A 19,610-nucleotide genomic window follows, 5' to 3' on the forward strand; every position below is an offset into this window, starting at 1 on the left:
GTGGGGTCAGACAGCAGAGGAGGGGCTTAGGAGGAGCCTAGTCAGATTGGGTGGGGTCAAATAGGAGGAGCCTGGGCAGAATGGGTGAGGTCAGAGAGGAGGGGTATAGGAGGAGCCTGGGCAGAGGGGGTATAGGAGGAGCCTAGTCAGATTGGGTGGGGTCAAATAGGAGGGGGTATAGGAGGAGCCTGGGCAGAATGGGTGGGGCCAGACAGCAGAGGAGGGGCTTAGGAGGAACCTAGTCAGATTGGGTGGGGTCAAATAGGAGGAGCCTGGGCAGAATGGGTGGGGTCAGACGGCAGAGGAGGGGCTTAGGAGGAGCCTAGTCAGATTGGGTGGGGTCAGAGAGGAGGGGTATAGGAGGAGCCTGGGCAGAATGGGTGGAGTCAGAGAGGAGGGGGTATAGGAGGAGCCTGGGCAGAATGGGTATAGGAGGAGCCTAGTCAGATTGGGTGAGGTCAGAGAGGAGGGGTATAGGAGGAGCCTGGGCAGAGGGGTTAAGGAGGAGCCTAGTCAGATTGGGTGGGGTCAGAGAGGAGGGGGTATAGGAGGAGCCTAGTCAGATTGGGTGAGGTCAGAGAGGAGGGGCTGAGGAGGAGCCTGGGCAGAATGGGTGGAGTCAGACAGCAGAGGATTGGTTTAGGAGGAGCCTAGTCAGATTGGGGTCAAATAAGAGGGGTATAGGAGGAGCCTGGGCAGAATGGGTGGGGTCAGAGGGGTATGGGAGGAGCCTGGGCAGAATGGGTGGAGTCATCGAGGAGGGGGTATAGGAGGAGCCTAGTCAGATTGGGTGGGGTCAGAGAGCAGAGGAGGGGTTAAGGAGGAGCCTAGTCAGATAGGGTGTGGTCAAATAGGAGGAGCCTGGGCAGAATGGGTGGGGTCAGAGGGGTATGGGAGGAGCCTGGGTAGAATGGGTGGAGTCAGAGAGGAGGGGGTATAGGAGGAGCCTGGGCAGAATGGGTGGGGTCAGACAGCAGAGGAGGGGCTTAGGAGGAGCCTGGGCAGAATCGGTGGGGTCAGACAGCAGAGGAGGGGCTTAGGAGGAGCCTGGGCAGAATGGGTGGGGTCAGAGAGGAGATGCTTAGGCGGAGCCTGGGCAGAATGGGTGGGGTCAGACAGCAGAGGAGGGGCTTAGGAGGAGCCTAGTCAGATTGGGTGGGGTCAAATAGGAGGAGCCTAGTCAGAATGGGTGGAGTCAGAGAGGAGGGGGTATAGGAGGAGCCTAGTCAGATTGGGTGGGGTCAGAGAGGAGGGGCTTAGGAGGAGCCTAGGGGCTTAAGAGGAGCCTAGTCAGATTGGGTGGGGTCAGAGAGGAGGGGTATAGGAGGAGCCTGGGCAGAATGGGTGGGGTCAGACAGCAGATGAGGGGCTTAGGAGGAGCCTGGGCAGAATTGGTGGGGTCAGAGAGGAGGGGCTTAGGAGGAGCCTGGGCAGAATGGGTGGGGTCAGACAGCAGAGGAGGGGCTTAGGAGGAGCCTAGTCAGATTGGGTGGGGTCAAATAGGAGGAGCCTGGGCAGAATGGGTGAGGTCAGAGAGGAGGGGTATAGGAGGAGCCTGGGCAGAGGGGGTATAGGAGGATTGGGTGGGGTCAAATAGGAGGGGGTATAGGAGGAGCCTGGGCAGAATGGGTGGGGCCAGACAGCAGAGGAGGGGCTTAGGAGGAACCTAGTCAGATTGGGTGGGGTCAAATAGGAGGAGCCTGGGCAGAATGGGTGGGGTCAGACAGCAGAGGAGGGGCTTAGGAGGAGCCTAGTCAGATTGGGTGGGGTCAGAGAGGAGGGGTATAGGAGGAGCCTGGGCAGAATGGGTGGAGTCAGAGAGGAGGGGGTATAGGAGGAGCCTGGGCAGAATGGGTATAGGAGGAGCCTAGTCAGATTGGGTGAGGTCAGAGAGGAGGGGTATAGGAGGAGCCTGGGCAGAATGGGTGGGGTCAAATAGGAGGAGCCTAGTCAGATTGGGTGGGGTCAGAGAGGAGGGGGTATAGGAGGAGCCTAGTCAGATTGGGTGAGGTCAGAGAGGAGAGGATTGGTTTAGGAGGAGCTTAGTCAGAATGGGTGGGGTCAGACAGCAGAGGAGGGGCTTAGGAGGAGCCTAGTCAGATTGGGGTCAAATAAGAGGGGTATGGGAGGAGCCTGGGCAGAATGGGTGGAGTCAGAGAGGAGGGGGTATAGGAGGAGCCTAGTCAGATTGGGTGGGGTCAGAGAGCAGAGGAGGGGTTAAGGAGGAGCCTAGTCAGATTGGGTGTGGTCAAATAGGAGGAGCCTGGGCAGAATGGGTGGGGTCTGAGGGCCTAGGAAATGAAATGAAATGAAATAAAATTTATAAACGCGCTACTATGCCCAGTGGGCGTCAAGGCGCCTAACTCAAAATTAGCTGCAGACAGAGACAAGAGCTCACTGATAAGCTTTAGTAAAACACCAAGTTTTCAGAACTTTCTTAAAAAGATCAAGTGAGGGCTGTTGTATGATCTCCAGAGGAAGAGTATTCCAGAGTTGAGGTGCAAGAATGGAGAAAGCCTTGCTTCCCCATCGTGCCGTCCTAGCTCGAGGGACTACCAATTGATTAAGCTCTGACGAGCGAAGGCATCTGAGTGGGACATACCTAGAGAGCAAAGAGCCTAGGGCATCAGTCGGGCCTGCCTTCAAGGCATTATATGTCAAGCAGAGAAGTTTAAAAGAGACTCTGAATGGGATAGGCAGCCAATGGAGATTCTTCCTTGCCAAGGTCGCAGAGGACATCCACGGCAGGGCCAGAACGAAGCGCGCTGCGGCATTTTGCACCACCTGCAGGCGTTGGAGAAGGCCCTTGTTGGCCCCGGCGTAAAGTGAATTGCAATAATCCAGCCTTGAGCCGACAAGGGCGATCACCACCTGTTTTCGTGCCTGTGGTGAAAGATAGTACGCGATTCGTTTCAGAATCCTAATGACACCCCAACAGGTGGCCACCGTTCTGTTCACCTGCAATTCCATAGAGAGCCGAGTGTCGAAGATGACGCCTAGGTTCCTGGCAGATAGAGTGGGAGTGGGGCAGATGCCTAAAGATGAGGGCCACCACTCATCTGACCACAGTTCCTGGTCTTTGCCAAAGACCAGGACCTCCGTTTTGTCACCGTTCAACTTCAATGAGTTGAGAATCATCCAGTCTGCAACAAGTTGCATACAGGATTTGAAGTTGGACGCGGTGACATTCACGGAGTGGGTCAGAGACACCATGATCTGCGTGTCGTCGGCATACGACACTACCTCCATCCCCTGAGATCTTACCAGTCTTGCAAGGGGGGCCACATAGATGTTAAACAGGGTCGGACTCAATGCCGACCCCTGTGGCACCCCACATTGCAACGACTTAACAGGGGAGAGGTGATCCCCCAGCATTACTCGCTGCTCTCGCTGATGAAGAAAGGAATTCAGGAGACTCAAGGCCGGTCCTGCTACCCCTGCCTCCCTTAACCTAGATGTTAAAGTACTGGGAGACAGGGTATCAAACGAAGGGGTCATAGATGGAGGAGGATCCTGACTTATGGTGGGGAACTGCAAAAACTTTTTTAATGCACCCCCCTATACTTTCTGATTTCTGTTTGGAGGGGGCAGTCGGGGAGCAGTATTAAAAGGTGCTTAGGCGCAACGTGAAGAGCGATGAGGTGCACAGAATGGCATGCCTTCCAGGTACTTTTTGGGGGGGCTACCATTATTTTTTATTGCTCTGATCCTCCCTCATGGGGTGTACCCCAAATGGTTAGGGGCAACGGGGGAGGGGGGGTGGCAAAAAGCTGTTTGACAGTTTCTGTTACCAACAGGGGTCACCATACGATTCTGCTGCAGTTATGGTATTGAAAGGTACAACAAGGAGCATGTGAATGTACTTTTGCAGGTGGGGTGCCCCAAAATGTTACTGCCAGCAGCAGCAGCCCCCCTCCTCCCCACCCAGCAGATTGGTATAGGTACCTTTAGGACATTTCTGTTGAAAAAAGAGGCTATAGCGAATCGTGCTATGAAATCCTAGAGCACTAACATTTGCTAAATAAAGGTGGCATCGGAGCATACGAATGAGGCAGAGAGAGGCTACTGTTGCCAATTGGTTTGGTGGGTCATAGTGAATAACCTCGGCATGCAAATAGGCAGTGTGAGGATTGGCAGTGTCTGTAGAGAATTTTGGCATGCTCTTCAGCTTATTTTTTCCTCCTTACGTTGGCTATGAACTACAGAGGAAAGGCCCGGCCTTACTGTTGGACAAAACATGTATTTATGATTTTAAGAAGTGTAGTCTGACTGTACTGAGAGGGGCTGTACAGTACGGTAAATGCCTGTATACCCCTGCAATGTGCATCCAACTGTCACTTGAGATTCAATAGCGAACGAAGCAGCTGGGTTACTGACTGAATGTAAATGGAAGGCACATAGCAAGGGTGTTTGTGGTCACTCAAATGATTGAAACCTGGTTGATGCACTACCAAAGCTGGGGTTCCAGGAGGGAACATTTGAGGGGCATTGAGATGGTGGTGCCCAGAGGTCAAAATATGTTTCAGAGACAGAGAGGTACTGCGGTCCTGGTCCCACATTGGGGGTAGTCAAAAGTCAGGCTAAAGATTTCTGTCCAACTGTTACCACGTTTTGTGCAGCCTGGCTCCCTCTGTAACGATTCCCCAGTGTCTTTCGATCCTACAGATGACTGTAGCAAACTTCCCAAATTTTTTCTTGGCCTCATACCCCCAAAGGAGTGCCTGACATTTGCCAGCCTAACGATACTCACATTCTGGGAAAAACCTCACTAACCATGCATATTTATGCACCACACATGGCAAATCCTTGCAATTGCAGAACATCATATCGCACTTGTCATCTTTGAGGTGCTGTAAGTATTTGGATTTGAGGGAAATATTCATCCTTGCTTGCTCTCCCACCTGAAGTCTATGGTGCTGCTGTTCCTTTCTCACATGTCCCTACAAAGAGACAAGTGACACACAGACTCAATCACTCAGCAAACATATATGCTTTGACGCTTTCATCTTGCTGTTTACCTTCCAAATGTTCCCCCTTCACCACAAATACAGGCCAGCCATTCCTCATCCCCTCAGTCATCGTAGTCATTCACTCCTTAGGCCCTGCAAGACAAAAATGACCAAGAATCATGTCAGCAAGAAGGAGAAAAGCCTCAGTGTGCTCTTTTGTTCATACTGCTGCCCCCTAGTAACACTTCATGGCCACTGCAGCTTAAGAATGGGACTGAGAAGAGGGCTCTCCTATGCAAATAATGTCCTCCCATGCATACTTTCTTCTGAGACGGTCGGCGGCTTGTGCCGTGATACTGCCTCCAACATATGGTCTTCAACCAAATTTTAAAAAAGCCCACCTGCCTTAGACGAAGGATTTTGCCACTCGAAGGAAGCACATGGGGACATCACCATCATTTAGCAGGGTCCTAAATTGCCTGCTGTCCGCCTGTATACAGAACAAGGACGTTCGTGGCCGTTCGTGAGCGTTCTTCAAAGGAAGGAGGTGGGTGAATAAATCCAAGATGCCAGGGCAGGCCCAGCCCAGCCCAGTGCAGCCCAGCCCGGCACAGCGCACTGCTGTGGAGGTCCACTCCTTCACATCCTGCAGCAGGCATGATGCAGATCTACTAGAGCAAAGGCTTGACTCTGCTCTTGTCTGTCTCTTAAAGGAAAAATCTTTCCAACTTCTTATTGCACCTAATAAATGGACTCTAGCTAGCCTCAAACTCGACCCATCATTTCATTAGCCAGAGCTCATACTTGACCTTTATTTCTATCCAAGCTCACTGGCACCAAACCCCTGATTTGAGCGAGTGGCTCACACTAAAATGAAAAATCACCATCAACCAACCTATTTTACAATAAGTGTAGCACCATCCTCGCATTCTTGTGCTCAGTTATAACCCCCAATACCACAATTGCACTCTGCAATTCACCAAACTTAAAGGACAAAGAATGACGACATTGATAAAGGAAGATAAGGCCTTGTTCCTAGCACCTACTTGAGAAATAGGGCGGTTGGTAGAAGGTCATGAGAGAAAACATATGAAATGTTGGGAGACACCTGCCAAAAAAACACTAGCAAAAAAAAAAATCACTGTTTGAAAATTTCCCACCTTGGGACACTTCTACAGCCCTGGCAGGATTCGAACCCTGGCCTGTGAGGGCTGTCCCCCCAAAGGTACAAGCCTTACCTTTGAGCTATCTCCTTGGTGGTCTAGAGGATTGCAGTAGTAACTATAAGCAACATACAGGCCTTGGTGTCCTTCCCTGTGGCTTCCATTGCACATTAAATGGATGACCATGACATAAGGACAATTTGATAGGCTACTTACATGGAAACCAGAAAAACACTTAGCAAAAAAAAAAAAAGAAAATCACTGTTTGAAAATTTCCCACCTTGGGATACTTCTACAGCACTGGCAGGATTCGAACCCTGGCCTGTGAGGGCTGTCCCCACCAAAGGTACAAGCCTTACCTTTGAGCTATAGCTCCTTGGTGGTCTTGAGGATTGCAGTAGTAACTATAAGCAACATACAGGCCTTGGTGTCCTTTCCTGTGGCTTCCATTGCACATTAAATGGATGACCATGACATAAGGACAATTTGATAGGCTACTTACATGGAAACCAGAAAAACACTTAGCAAAAAAAAATAAAAGAAAATCACTGTTTGAAAATTTCCCACCTTGGGATACTTCTACAGCACTGGCAGGATTCGAACCCTGGCCTGTGAGGGCTGTCCCCACCAAAGGTACAAGCCTTACCTTTGAGCTATAGCTCCTTGGTGGTCTAGATGATTGCAGAAGTAACTATAAGCAACATACAGGCCTTGGTGTCCTTTCCTGTGGCTTCCATTGCACATTAAAAGGATGACCATGACATAAGGACAATTTGATAGGCTACTTACATGGAAACCAGTCTGGTCCAGTGGGTAAGTTCCTGCCTTCCATCCAGGCAACCAGGGTTCAAATCCCGGGTTCGGCACCAGGTAAGTAAATTGGTAAGTAAAATGTGTCTGTGTGTTGTGTAAGAGTGGAATCATGCCTAGCGAAAGAGGGATTGCAGATTGGTCGGTAAGTAAAATAGGTGTGGAAAGAAAGGTGAAAGAAAGAGAATGGGTGTTGTCTGTAGGAGGAGGACCCTGGGCAGGTTGGGTGGGGTCAGAGAGGAGGGGTATAGGAGGAGCCTGGCAGAGGGGGGGTGTAGGAGGAGCCTAGTCAGATTGGGTGGGGTCAAATAGGAGGAGCCTGGGCAGAATGGGAGGAGCCTGGGTGGAGTCAGAGAGGAGGGGGTATAGGAGGAGCCTGGCAGAGGGGGGTGTAGGAGGAGCCTAGTCAGATTGGGTGGGGTCAAATAGGAGGAGCCTGGGCAGAATGGGTGGAGTCAGAGAGGTGGGGCTTAGGAGGAGCCTGGGCAGAATGGGTGGGGTCAGAGAGGGGGGGCTTAGGCGGAGCCTGGGCAGAATGGGTGGGGGTCAGACAGCAGAGGAGCCTGGGCAGAATGGGTGGGGTCAGAGGGGTATGGGAGGAGCCTGGGCAGAATGGGTGGGTCAGACAGCAGAGGAGGGGCTTAGGAGGAGCCTGGGCAGAGGGGGTATAGGAAGAGCCTGGCCAGAGGGGGTGGGGTCAGAGAGGAGGGGCTTAGGAGGAGCTTAGTCAGATTGGGTGGGGTCAAATAGGAGGAGCCTGGGCAGAATGGGCGGGGTCAGACAGCAGAGGAGGGGCTTAGGAGGAGCCTGGGCAGGAGGAGCGGGTATATGGGCAGAATGGGTGGGGTCAGAGAGGAGGGGGTATAGGAGGCGCCTGGGCAGAATGGGTGGGGTCAGACAGCAGAGGAGGGGTATAGGAGGTGCCTGGGCAGAGGGGGTGGGGTCAGAGAGGAGGGGTATAGGAGGAGCCTGGGCAGAGGGGGTATAGGAGGAGCCTGGGCAGAGGGGGTGGGGTCAGAGAGGAGGGGTATAGGAGGAGCCTAGTCAGATTGTGTGGGGTCAAATAGGAGGAGCCTGGGTAGAATGGGTGGAGTCAGAGAGGAGGGGGTATAGGAGGAGCCTGGGCAGAATGGGTGGGGTCAGACAGCAGAGGAGGGGCTTAGGAGGGGCTTAGGAGGAGCCTAGTCAGATTGGGTGGGGTCAGAGAGGTGGGGTATAGGAGGAGCCTGGGCAGAGGGGGTGGGGTCAGAGAGGAGGGGTATAGGAGGAGCCTGGGCAGAGGAGGAGGGGTATAGGAGGAGCCTGGGCAGAGGGGGTATAGGAGGAGCCTGGGCAGAGGGGGTGGGGTCAGAGAGGAGGGGCTTAGGAGGAGCCTAGTCAGATTGGGTGGGGTCAAATAGGAGGAGCCTGGGCAGAATGGGTGGGGTCAGACAGCAGAGGAGGGGCTTAGGAGGGGCTTAGGAGGAGCCTAGTCAGATTGGGTGGGGTCAGAGAGGTGGGGTATAGGAGGAGCCTGGGGAGAATGGGTGGGGTCAGACAGCAGAGGAGGGGTATAGGAGGAGCCTGGGCAGAGGGGGTGGGGTCAGAGAGGAGGGGTATAGGAGGAGCCTGGGCAGAGGAGGAGGGGTATAGGAGGAGCCTGGGCAGAGGGGGTATAGGAGGAGCCTGGGCAGAGGGGGTGGGGTCAGAGAGGAGGGGCTTAGGAGGAGCCTAGTCAGATTGGGTGGGGTCAAATAGGAGGAGCCTGGGCAGAATGGGTGGGGTCAGACAGCAGAGGAGGGGCTTAGGAGGAGCCTAGTCAGATTGGGTGGGGTCAAATAGGAGGAGCCTGGGCAGAATGGGTGGGGTCAGACAGCAGAGGAGGGGCTTAGGAGGAGCCAAGTCAGATTGGGTGGGGTCAAATAGGAGGGGCTTAGGAGGAGCCTGGGCAGAATGGGTGGGGTCAGACAGCAGAGGAGGGGCTTAGGAGGAGCCTAGTCAGATTGGGTGGGGTCAAATAGGAGGAGCCTGGGCAGAATGGGTGAGGTCAGAGAGGAGGGGTATAGGAGGAGCCTGGGCAGAATGGGTGGGGTCAGAGAGGAGGGGCTTAGGCGGAGCCTGGGCAGAATGAGTGGGGGTCAGACAGCAGAGGAGCCTGGGCAGAATGGGTGGGGTCAGAGGGGTATGGGAGGAGCCTGGGCAGAATGGGTGGGTCAGACAGCAGAGGAGGGGCTTAGGAGGAGCCTGGGCAGAATGGGTGGGGTCAGAGAGGAGGAGCCTGGGCAGAATGGGTGGGGGTCAGACAGCAGAGGAGCCTGGGCAGAATGGGTGGGGTCAGAGGGGTATGGGAGGAGCCTGGGCAGAATGGGTGGGTCAGACAGCAGAGGAGGGGCTTAGGAGGAGCCTAGTCAGATTGGGTGGGGTCAGAGAGGTGGGGTATAGGAGGAGCCTGGGCAGAATGGGTGGGGTCAGACAGCAGAGGAGGGGCTTAGGAGGAGCCTAGTCAGATTGGGTGGGGTCAAATAGGAGGAGCCTGGGCAGAATGGGTGGGGTCAGACAGCAGAGGAGGAGCCTGGGCAGAGGGGGTGGGGTCAGAGAGGAGGGGTATAGGAGGAGCCTGGGCAGAGGGGGTATAGGAGGAGCCTGGCCAGAGGGGGTGGGGTCAGAGAGGAGGGGCTTAGGAGGAGCCTAGTCAGATTGGGTGGGGTCAAATAGGAGGAGCCTGGGCAGAATGGGTGGGGTCAGACAGCAGAGGAGGGGTATAGGAGGAGCCTGGGCAGAGGGGGTGGGGTCAGAGAGGAGGGGTATAGGAGGAGCCTGGGCAGAATGGGTGGGGTCAGACAGCAGAGGAGGGGCTTAGGAGGAGCCTGGGCAGAATGGGTGGGGTCAGAGAGGAGGGGCTTAGGAGGAGCCTAGTCAGATTGGGTGGGGTCAGACAGCAGAGGAGGGGCTTAGGAGGAGCCTGGGCAGGAGGAGCGGGTATATGGGCAGAATGGGTGGAGTCAGAGAGGAGGGGGTATAGGAGGCGCCTGGGCAGAATGGGTGGGGTCAGACAGCAGAGGAGGGGTATAGGAGGAGCCTGGGCAGAGGGGGTGGGGTCAGAGAGGAGGGGTATAGGAGGAGCCTGGGCAGAGGGGGTATAGGAGGAGCCTGGGCAGAGGGGGTGGGGTCAGAGAGGAGGGGTATAGGAGGGGGTATAGGAGGAGCCTAGTCAGATTGTGTGGGGTCAAATAGGAGGAGCCTGGGTAGAATGGGTGGAGTCAGAGAGGAGGGGGTATAGGAGGAGCCTGGGCAGAATGGGTGGGGTCAGACAGCAGAGGAGGGGCTTAGGAGGGGCTTAGGAGGAGCCTAGTCAGATTGGGTGGGGTCAGAGAGGTGGGGTATAGGAGGAGCCTGGGGAGAATGGGTGGGGTCAGACAGCAGAGGAGGGGTATAGGAGGAGCCTGGGCAGAGGGGGTGGGGTCAGAGAGGAGGGGTATAGGAGGAGCCTGGGCAGAGGGGGTATAGGAGGAGCCTAGTCAGATTGGGTGGGGTCAAATAGGAGGAGCCTGGGCAGAATGGGTGGGGTCAGACAGCAGAGGAGGGGTATAGGAGGAGCCTGGGCAGAGGGGGTTAGGTCAGAGAGGAGGGGTATAGGAGGAGCCTGGGCAGAGGAGGAGGGGTATAGGAGGAGCCTGGGCAGAGGGGGTATAGGAGGAGCCTGGGCAGAGGGGGTGGGGTCAGAGAGGAGGGGCTTAGGAGGAGCCTAGTCAGATTGGGTGGGGTCAAATAGGAGGAGCCTGGGCAGAATGGGTAGAGTCAGAGAGGAGGGGCTTAGGAGGAGCCTGGGCAGAGGGGGTATAGGAGGAGCCTAGTCAGATTGGGTGGGGTCAAATAGGAGGAGCCTGGGCAGAATGGGTGGGGTCAGACAGCAGAGGAGGGGCTTAGGAGGAGCCTAGTCAGATTGGGTGGGGTCAAATAGGAGGAGCCTGGGCAGAATGGGTGGGGTCAGACAGCAGAGGAGGGGCTTAGGAGGAGCCAAGTCAGATTGGGTGGGGTCAAATAGGAGGGGCTTAGGAGGAGCCTGGGCAGAATGGGTGGGGTCAGACAGCAGAGGAGGGGCTTAGGAGGAGCCTAGTCAGATTGGGTGGGGTCAAATAGGAGGAGCCTGGGCAGAATGGGTGAGGTCAGAGAGGAGGGGTATAGGAGGAGCTTGGGCAGAGGGGGTATAGGAGGAGCCTAGTCAGATTGGGTGGGGTCAAATAGGAGGGGGTATAGGAGGAGCCTGGGCAGAATGGGTGGAGCCAGACAGCAGAGGAGGGGCTTAGGAGGAACCTAGTCAGATTGGGTGGGGTCAAATAGGAGGAGCCTGGGCAGAATGGGTGGGGTCAGACGGCAGAGGAGGGGCTTAGGAGGAGCCTAGTCAGATTGGGTGGGGTCAGAGAGCAGAGGAGGGGTTAAGGAGGAGCCTAGTCAGATTGGGTGTGGTCAAATAGGAGGAGCCTGGGCAGAATGGGTGGGGTCAGAGGGGTATGGGAGGAGCCTGGGTAGAATGGGTGGAGTCAGAGAGGAGGGGGTTAGGAGGAGCCTGGGCAGAGGGGGTATAGGAGGAGCCTAGTCAGATTGGGTGGGGTCAAATAGGAGGAGCCTGGGCAGAATGGGTGGGGTCAGACAGCAGAGGAGGGGCTTAGGAGGAGCCTAGTCAGATTGGGTGGGGTCAAATAGGAGGAGCCTGGGCAGAATGGGTAGAGTCAGAGAGGAGGGGCTTAGGAGGAGCCTGGGCAGAGGGGGTATAGGAGGAGCCTAGTCAGATTGGGTGGGGTCAAATAGGAGGGGGTATAGGAGGAGCCTGGGCAGAATGGGTGGGGCCAGACAGCAGAGGAGGGGCTTAGGAGGAACCTAGTCAGATTGGGTGGGGTCAAATAGGAGGAGCCTGGGCAGAATGGGTGGGGTCAGACGGCAGAGGAGGGGCTTAGGAGGAGCCTAGTCAGATTGGGTGGGGTCAGAGAGGAGGGGTATAGGAGGAGCCTGGGCAGAATGGGTGGAGTCAGAGAGGAGGGGGTATAGGAGGAGCCTGGGCAGAATGGGTATAGGAGGAGCCTAGTCAGATTGGGTGAGGTCAGAGAGGAGGGGTATAGGAGGAGCCTGGGCAGAGGGGTTAAGGAGGAGCCTAGTCAGATTGGGTGGGGTCAGAGAGGAGGGGGTATAGGAGGAGCCTAGTCAGATTGGGTGAGGTCAGAGAGGAGGGGCTGAGGAGGAGCCTGGGCAGAATGGGTGGAGTCAGACAGCAGAGGATTGGTTTAGGAGGAGCCTAGTCAGATTGGGGTCAAATAAGAGGGGTATAGGAGGAGCCTGGGCAGAATGGGTGGGGTCAGAGGGGTATGGGAGGAGCCTGGGCAGAATGGGTGGAGTCAGAGAGGAGGGGGTATAGGAGGAGCCTAGTCAGATTGGGTGGGGTCAGAGAGCAGAGGAGGGGTTAAGGAGGAGCCTAGTCAGATTGGGTGTGGTCAAATAGGAGGAGCCTGGGCAGAATGGGTGGGGTCAGAGGGGTATGGGAGGAGCCTGGGTAGAATGGGTGGAGTCAGAGAGGAGGGGGTATAGGAGGAGCCTGGGCAGAATGGGTGGGGTCAGACAGCAGAGGAGGGGCTTAGGAGGAGCCTGGGCAGAATCGGTGGGGTCAGACAGCAGAGGAGGGGCTTAGGAGGAGCCTGGGCAGAATGGGTGGGGTCAGAGAGGAGATGCTTAGGCGGAGCCTGGGCAGAATGGGTGGGGTCAGACAGCAGAGGAGGGGCTTAGGAGGAGCCTAGTCAGATTGGGTGGGGTCAAATAGGAGGAGCCTAGTCAGAATGGGTGGAGTCAGAGAGGAGGGGTTATAGGAGGAGCCTAGTCAGATTGGGTGGGGTCAGAGAGGAGGGGCTTAGGAGGAGCCTAGGGGCTTAGGAGGAGCCTAGTCAGATTGGGTGGGGTCAGAGAGGAGGGGTATAGGAGGAGCCTGGGCAGAATGGGTGGGGTCAGACAGCAGATGAGGGGCTTAGGAGGAGCCTGGGCAGAATTGGTGGGGTCAGAGAGGAGGGGCTTAGGAGGAGCCTGGGCAGAATGGGTGGGGTCAGACAGCAGAGGAGGGGCTTAGGAGGAGCCTAGTCAGATTGGGTGGGGTCAAATAGGAGGAGCCTGGGCAGAATGGGTGAGGTCAGAGAGGAGGGGTATAGGAGGAGCCTGGGCAGAGGGGGTATAGGAGGAGCCTAGTCAGATTGGGTGGGGTCAAATAGGAGGGGGTATAGGAGGAGCCTGGGCAGAATGGGTGGGGCCAGACAGCAGAGGAGGGGCTTAGGAGGAACCTAGTCAGATTGGGTGGGGTCAAATAGGAGGAGCCTGGGCAGAATGGGTGGGGTCAGACAGCAGAGGAGGGGCTTAGGAGGAGCCTAGTCAGATTGGGTGGGGTCAGAGACGAGGGGTATAGGAGGAGCCTGGGCAGAATGGGTGGAGTCAGAGAGGAGGGGGTATAGGAGGAGCCTGGGCAGAATGGGTATAGGAGGAGCCTAGTCAGATTGGGTGAGGTCAGAGAGGAGGGGTATAGGAGGAGCCTGGGCAGAATGGGTGGGGTCAAATAGGAGGAGCCTGGGCAGAATGGGTGGGGTCAGACAGCAGAGGAGGGGTTAAGGAGGAGCCTAGTCAGATTGGGTGGGGTCAGAGAGGAGGGGGTATAGGAGGAGCCTAGTCAGATTGGGTGAGGTCAGAGAGGAGAGGATTGGTTTAGGAGGAGCTTAGTCAGAATGGGTGGGGTCAGACAGCAGAGGAGGGGCTTAGGAGGAGCCTAGTCAGATTGGGGTCAAATAAGAGGGGTATGGGAGGAGCCTGGGCAGAATGGGTGGAGTCAGAGAGGAGGGGGTATAGGAGGAGCCTAGTCAGATTGGGTGGGGTCAGAGAGCAGAGGAGGGGTTAAGGAGGAGCCTAGTCAGATTGGGTGTGGTCAAATAGGAGGAGCCTGGGCAGAATGGGTGGGGTCTGAGGGCCTAGGAAATGAAATGAAATGAAATAAAATTTATAAACGCGCTACTATGCCCAGTGGGCGTCAAGGCGCCTAACTCAAAATTAGCTGCAGACAGAGACAAGAGCTCACTGATAAGCTTTAGTAAAACACCAAGTTTTCAGAACTTTCTTAAAAAGATCAAGTGAGGGCTGTTGTATGATCTCCAGAGGAAGAGTATTCCAGAGTTGAGGTGCAAGAATGGAGAAAGCCTTGCTTCCCCATCGTGCCGTCCTAGCTCGAGGGACTACCAATTGATTAAGCTCTGACGAGCGAAGGCATCTGAGTGGGACATACCTAGAGAGCAAAGAGCCTAGGGCATCAGTCGGGCCTGCCTTCAAGGCATTATATGTCAAGCAGAGAAGTTTAAAAGAGACTCTGAATGGGATAGGCAGCCAATGGAGATTCTTCCTTGCCAAGGTCGCAGAGGACATCCACGGCAGGGCCAGAACGAAGCGCGCTGCGGCATTTTGCACCACCTGCAGGCGTTGGAGAAGGCCCTTGTTGGCCCCGGCGTAAAGTGAATTGCAATAATCCAGCCTTGAGCCGACAAGGGCGATCACCACCTGTTTTCGTGCCTGTGGTGAAAGATAGTACGCGATTCGTTTCAGAATCCTAATGACACCCCAACAGGTGGCCACCGTTCTGTTCACCTGCAATTCCATAGAGAGCCGAGTGTCGAAGATGACGCCTAGGTTCCTGGCAGATAGAGTGGGAGTGGGGCAGATGCCTAAAGATGAGGGCCACCACTCATCTGACCACAGTTCCTGGTCTTTGCCAAAGACCAGGACCTCCGTTTTGTCACCGTTCAACTTCAATGAGTTGAGAATCATCCAGTCTGCAACAAGTTGCATACAGGATTTGAAGTTGGACGCGGTGACATTCACGGAGTGGGTCAGAGACACCATGATCTGCGTGTCGTCGGCATACGACACTACCTCCATCCCCTGAGATCTTACCAGTCTTGCAAGGGGGGCCACATAGATGTTAAACAGGGTCGGACTCAATGCCGACCCCTGTGGCACCCCACATTGCAACGACTTAACAGGGGAGAGGTGATCCCCCAGCATTACTCGCTGCTCTCGCTGATGAAGAAAGGAATTCAGGAGACTCAAGGCCGGTCCTGCTACCCCTGCCTCCCTTAACCTAGATGTTAAAGTACTGGGAGACAGGGTATCAAACGAAGGGGTCATAGATGGAGGAGGATCCTGACTTATGGTGGGGAACTGCAAAAACTTTTTTAATGCACCCCCCTATACTTTCTGATTTCTGTTTGGAGGGGGCAGTCGGGGAGCAGTATTAAAAGGTGCTTAGGCGCAACGTGAAGAGCGATGAGGTGCACAGAATGGCATGCCTTCCAGGTACTTTTTGGGGGGGCTACCATTATTTTTTATTGCTCTGATCCTCCCTCATGGGGTGTACCCCAAATGGTTAGGGGCAACGGGGGAGGGGGGGTGGCAAAAAGCTGTTTGACAGTTTCTGTTACCAACAGGGGTCACCATACGATTCTGCTGCAGTTATGGTATTGAAAGGTACAACAAGGAGCATGTGAATGTACTTTTGCAGGTGGGGTGCCCCAAAATGTTACTGCCAGCAGCAGCAGCCCCCCTCCTCCCCACCCAGCAGATTGGTATAGGTACCTTTAGGACATTTCTGTTGAAAAAAGAGGCTATAGCGAATCGTGCTATGAAATCCTAGAGCACTAACATTTGCTAAATAAAGGTGGCATCGGAGCATACGAATGAGGCAGAGAGAGGCTACTGTTGCCAATTGGTTTGGTGGGTCATAGTGAATAACCTCGGCATGCAAATAGGCAGTGTGAGGATTGGCAGTGTCTGTAGAGAATTTTGGCATGCTCTTCAGCTTATTTTTTCCTCCTTACGTTGGCTATGAACTACAGAGGAAAGGCCCGGCCTTACTGTTGGACAAAACATGTATTTATGATTTTAAGAAGTGTAGTCTGACTGTACTGAGAGGGGCTGTACAGTACGGTAAATGCCTGTATACCCCTGCAATGTGCATCCAACTGTCACTTGAGATTCAATAGCGAACGAAGCAGCTGGGTTACTGACTGAATGTAAATGGAAGGCACATAGCAAGGGTGTTTGTGGTCACTCAAATGATTGAAACCTGGTTGATGCACTACCAAAGCTGGGGTTCCAGGAGGGAACATTTGAGGGGCATTGAGATGGTGGTGCCCAGAGGTCAAAATATGTTTCAGAGACAGAGAGGTACTGCGGTCCTGGTCCCACATTGGGGGTAGTCAAAAGTCAGGCTAAAGATTTCTGTCCAACTGTTACCACGTTTTGTGCAGCCTGGCTCCCTCTGTAACGATTCCCCAGTGTCTTTCGATCCTACAGATGACTGTAGCAAACTTCCCAAATTTTTTCTTGGCCTCATACCCCCAAAGGAGTGCCTGACATTTGCCAGCCTAACGATACTCACATTCTGGGAAAAACCTCACTAACCATGCATATTTATGCACCACACATGGCAAATCCTTGCAATTGCAGAACATCATATCGCACTTGTCATCTTTGAGGTGCTGTAAGTATTTGGATTTGAGGGAAATATTCATCCTTGCTTGCTCTCCCACCTGAAGTCTATGGTGCTGCTGTTCCTTTCTCACATGTCCCTACAAAGAGACAAGTGACACACAGACTCAATCACTCAGCAAACATATATGCTTTGACGCTTTCATCTTGCTGTTTACCTTCCAAATGTTCCCCCTTCACCACAAATACAGGCCAGCCATTCCTCATCCCCTCAGTCATCGTAGTCATTCACTCCTTAGGCCCTGCAAGACAAAAATGACCAAGAATCATGTCAGCAAGAAGGAGAAAAGCCTCAGTGTGCTCTTTTGTTCATACTGCTGCCCCCTAGTAACACTTCATGGCCACTGCAGCTTAAGAATGGGACTGAGAAGAGGGCTCTCCTATGCAAATAATGTCCTCCCATGCATACTTTCTTCTGAGACGGTCGGCGGCTTGTGCCGTGATACTGCCTCCAACATATGGTCTTCAACCAAATTTTAAAAAAGCCCACCTGCCTTAGACGAAGGATTTTGCCACTCGAAGGAAGCACATGGGGACATCACCATCATTTAGCAGGGTCCTAAATTGCCTGCTGTCCGCCTGTATACAGAACAAGGACGTTCGTGGCCGTTCGTGAGCGTTCTTCAAAGGAAGGAGGTGGGTGAATAAATCCAAGATGCCAGGGCAGGCCCAGCCCAGCCCAGTGCAGCCCAGCCCGGCACAGCGCACTGCTGTGGAGGTCCACTCCTTCACATCCTGCAGCAGGCATGATGCAGATCTACTAGAGCAAAGGCTTGACTCTGCTCTTGTCTGTCTCTTAAAGGAAAAATCTTTCCAACTTCTTATTGCACCTAATAAATGGACTCTAGCTAGCCTCAAACTCGACCCATCATTTCATTAGCCAGAGCTCATACTTGACCTTTATTTCTATCCAAGCTCACTGGCACCAAACCCCTGATTTGAGCGAGTGGCTCACACTAAAATGAAAAATCACCATCAACCAACCTATTTTACAATAAGTGTAGCACCATCCTCGCATTCTTGTGCTCAGTTATAACCCCCAATACCACAATTGCACTCTGCAATTCACCAAACTTAAAGGACAAAGAATGACGACATTGATAAAGGAAGATAAGGCCTTGTTCCTAGCACCTACTTGAGAAATAGGGCGGTTGGTAGAAGGTCATGAGAGAAAACATATGAAATGTTGGGAGACACCTGCCAAAAAAACACTAGCAAAAAAAAAAATCACTGTTTGAAAATTTCCCACCTTGGGACACTTCTACAGCCCTGGCAGGATTCGAACCCTGGCCTGTGAGGGCTGTCCCCCCAAAGGTACAAGCCTTACCTTTGAGCTATCTCCTTGGTGGTCTAGAGGATTGCAGTAGTAACTATAAGCAACATACAGGCCTTGGTGTCCTTCCCTGTGGCTTCCATTGCACATTAAATGGATGACCATGACATAAGGACAATTTGATAGGCTACTTACATGGAAACCAGAAAAACACTTAGCAAAAAAAAAAAAAGAAAATCACTGTTTGAAAATTTCCCACCTTGGGATACTTCTACAGCACTGGCAGGATTCGAACCCTGGCCTGTGAGGGCTGTCCCCACCAAAGGTACAAGCCTTACCTTTGAGCTATAGCTCCTTGGTGGTCTTGAGGATTGCAGTAGTAACTATAAGCAACATACAGGCCTTGGTGTCCTTTCCTGTGGCTTCCATTGCACATTAAATGGATGACCATGACATAAGGACAATTTGATAGGCTACTTACATGGAAACCAGAAAAACACTTAGCAAAAAAAAATAAAAGAAAATCACTGTTTGAAAATTTCCCACCTTGGGATACTTCTACAGCACTGGCAGGATTCGAACCCTGGCCTGTGAGGGCTGTCCCCACCAAAGGTACAAGCCTTACCTTTGAGCTATAGCTCCTTGGTGGTCTAGATGATTGCAGAAGTAACTATAAGCAACATACAGGCCTTGGTGTCCTTTCATGTGGCTTCCATTGCACATTAAAAGGATGACCATGACATAAGGACAATTTGATAGGCTACTTACATGGAAACCAGTGTGGTCCAGTGGGTAAGTTCCTGCCTTCCATCCAGACAACCAGGGTTCAAATCCCGGGTTCGGCACCAGGTAAGTAAATTGGTAAGTAAAATGTGTCTGTGTGTTGTGTAAGAGTGGAATCATGCCTAGCGAAAGAGGGATTGCAGATTGGTCGGTAAGTAAAATAGGTGTGGAAAGAAAGGTGAAAGAAAGAGAATGGGTGTTGTCTGTAGGAGGAGGACCCTGGGCAGGTTGGGTGGGGTCAGAGAGGAGGGGTATAGGAGGAGCCTGGCAGAGGGGGGGTGTAGGAGGAGCCTAGTCAGATTGGGTGGGGTCAAATAGGAGGAGCCTGGGCAGAATGGGAGGAGCCTGGGTGGAGTCAGAGAGGAGGGGGTATAGGAGGAGCCTGGCAGAGGGGGGTGTAGGAGGAGCCTAGTCAGATTGGGTGGGGTCAAATAGGAGGAGCCTGGGCAGAATGGGTGGAGTCAGAGAGGTGGGGCTTAGGAGGAGCCTGGGCAGAATGGGTGGGGTCAGAGAGGAGGGGCTTAGGCGGAGCCTGGGCAGAATGGGTGGGGGTCAGACAGCAGAGGAGCCTGGGCAGAATGGGTGGGGTCAGAGGGGTATGGGAGGAGCCTGGGCAGAATGGGTGGGTCAGACAGCAGAGGAGGGGCTTAGGAGGAGCCTGGGCAGAATGGGTGGGGTCAGAGAGGAGGAGCCTGGGCAGAATGGGTGGGGTCAGACAGCAGAGGAGGGGCTTAGGAGGAGCCTAGTCAGATTGGGTGGGGTCAGAGAGGTGGGGTATAGGAGGAGCCTGGGCAGAATGGGTGGGGTCAGACAGCAGAGGAGGAGCCTGGGCAGAGGGGGTGGGGTCAGAGAGGAGGGGTATAGGAGGAGCCTGGGCAGAGGGGGTATAGGAGGAGCCTGGCCAGAGGGGGTGGGGTCAGAGAGGAGGGGCTTAGGAGGAGCTTAGTCAGATTGGGTGGGGTCAAATAGGAGGAGCCTGGGCAGAATGGGCGGGGTCAGACAGCAGAGGAGGGGCTTAGGCGGAGCCTGGGCAGAATGGGTGGGGTCAGACAGCAGAGGAGGGGCTTAGGAGGAGCCTGGGCAGGAGGAGCG

The sequence above is a fragment of the Lissotriton vulgaris genome, chromosome 7 (genome assembly GCF_964263255.1).
Source record: "Lissotriton vulgaris chromosome 7, aLisVul1.2, whole genome shotgun sequence".
In the NCBI taxonomy this organism is placed as follows: Eukaryota; Metazoa; Chordata; class Amphibia; order Caudata; family Salamandridae; genus Lissotriton; species Lissotriton vulgaris.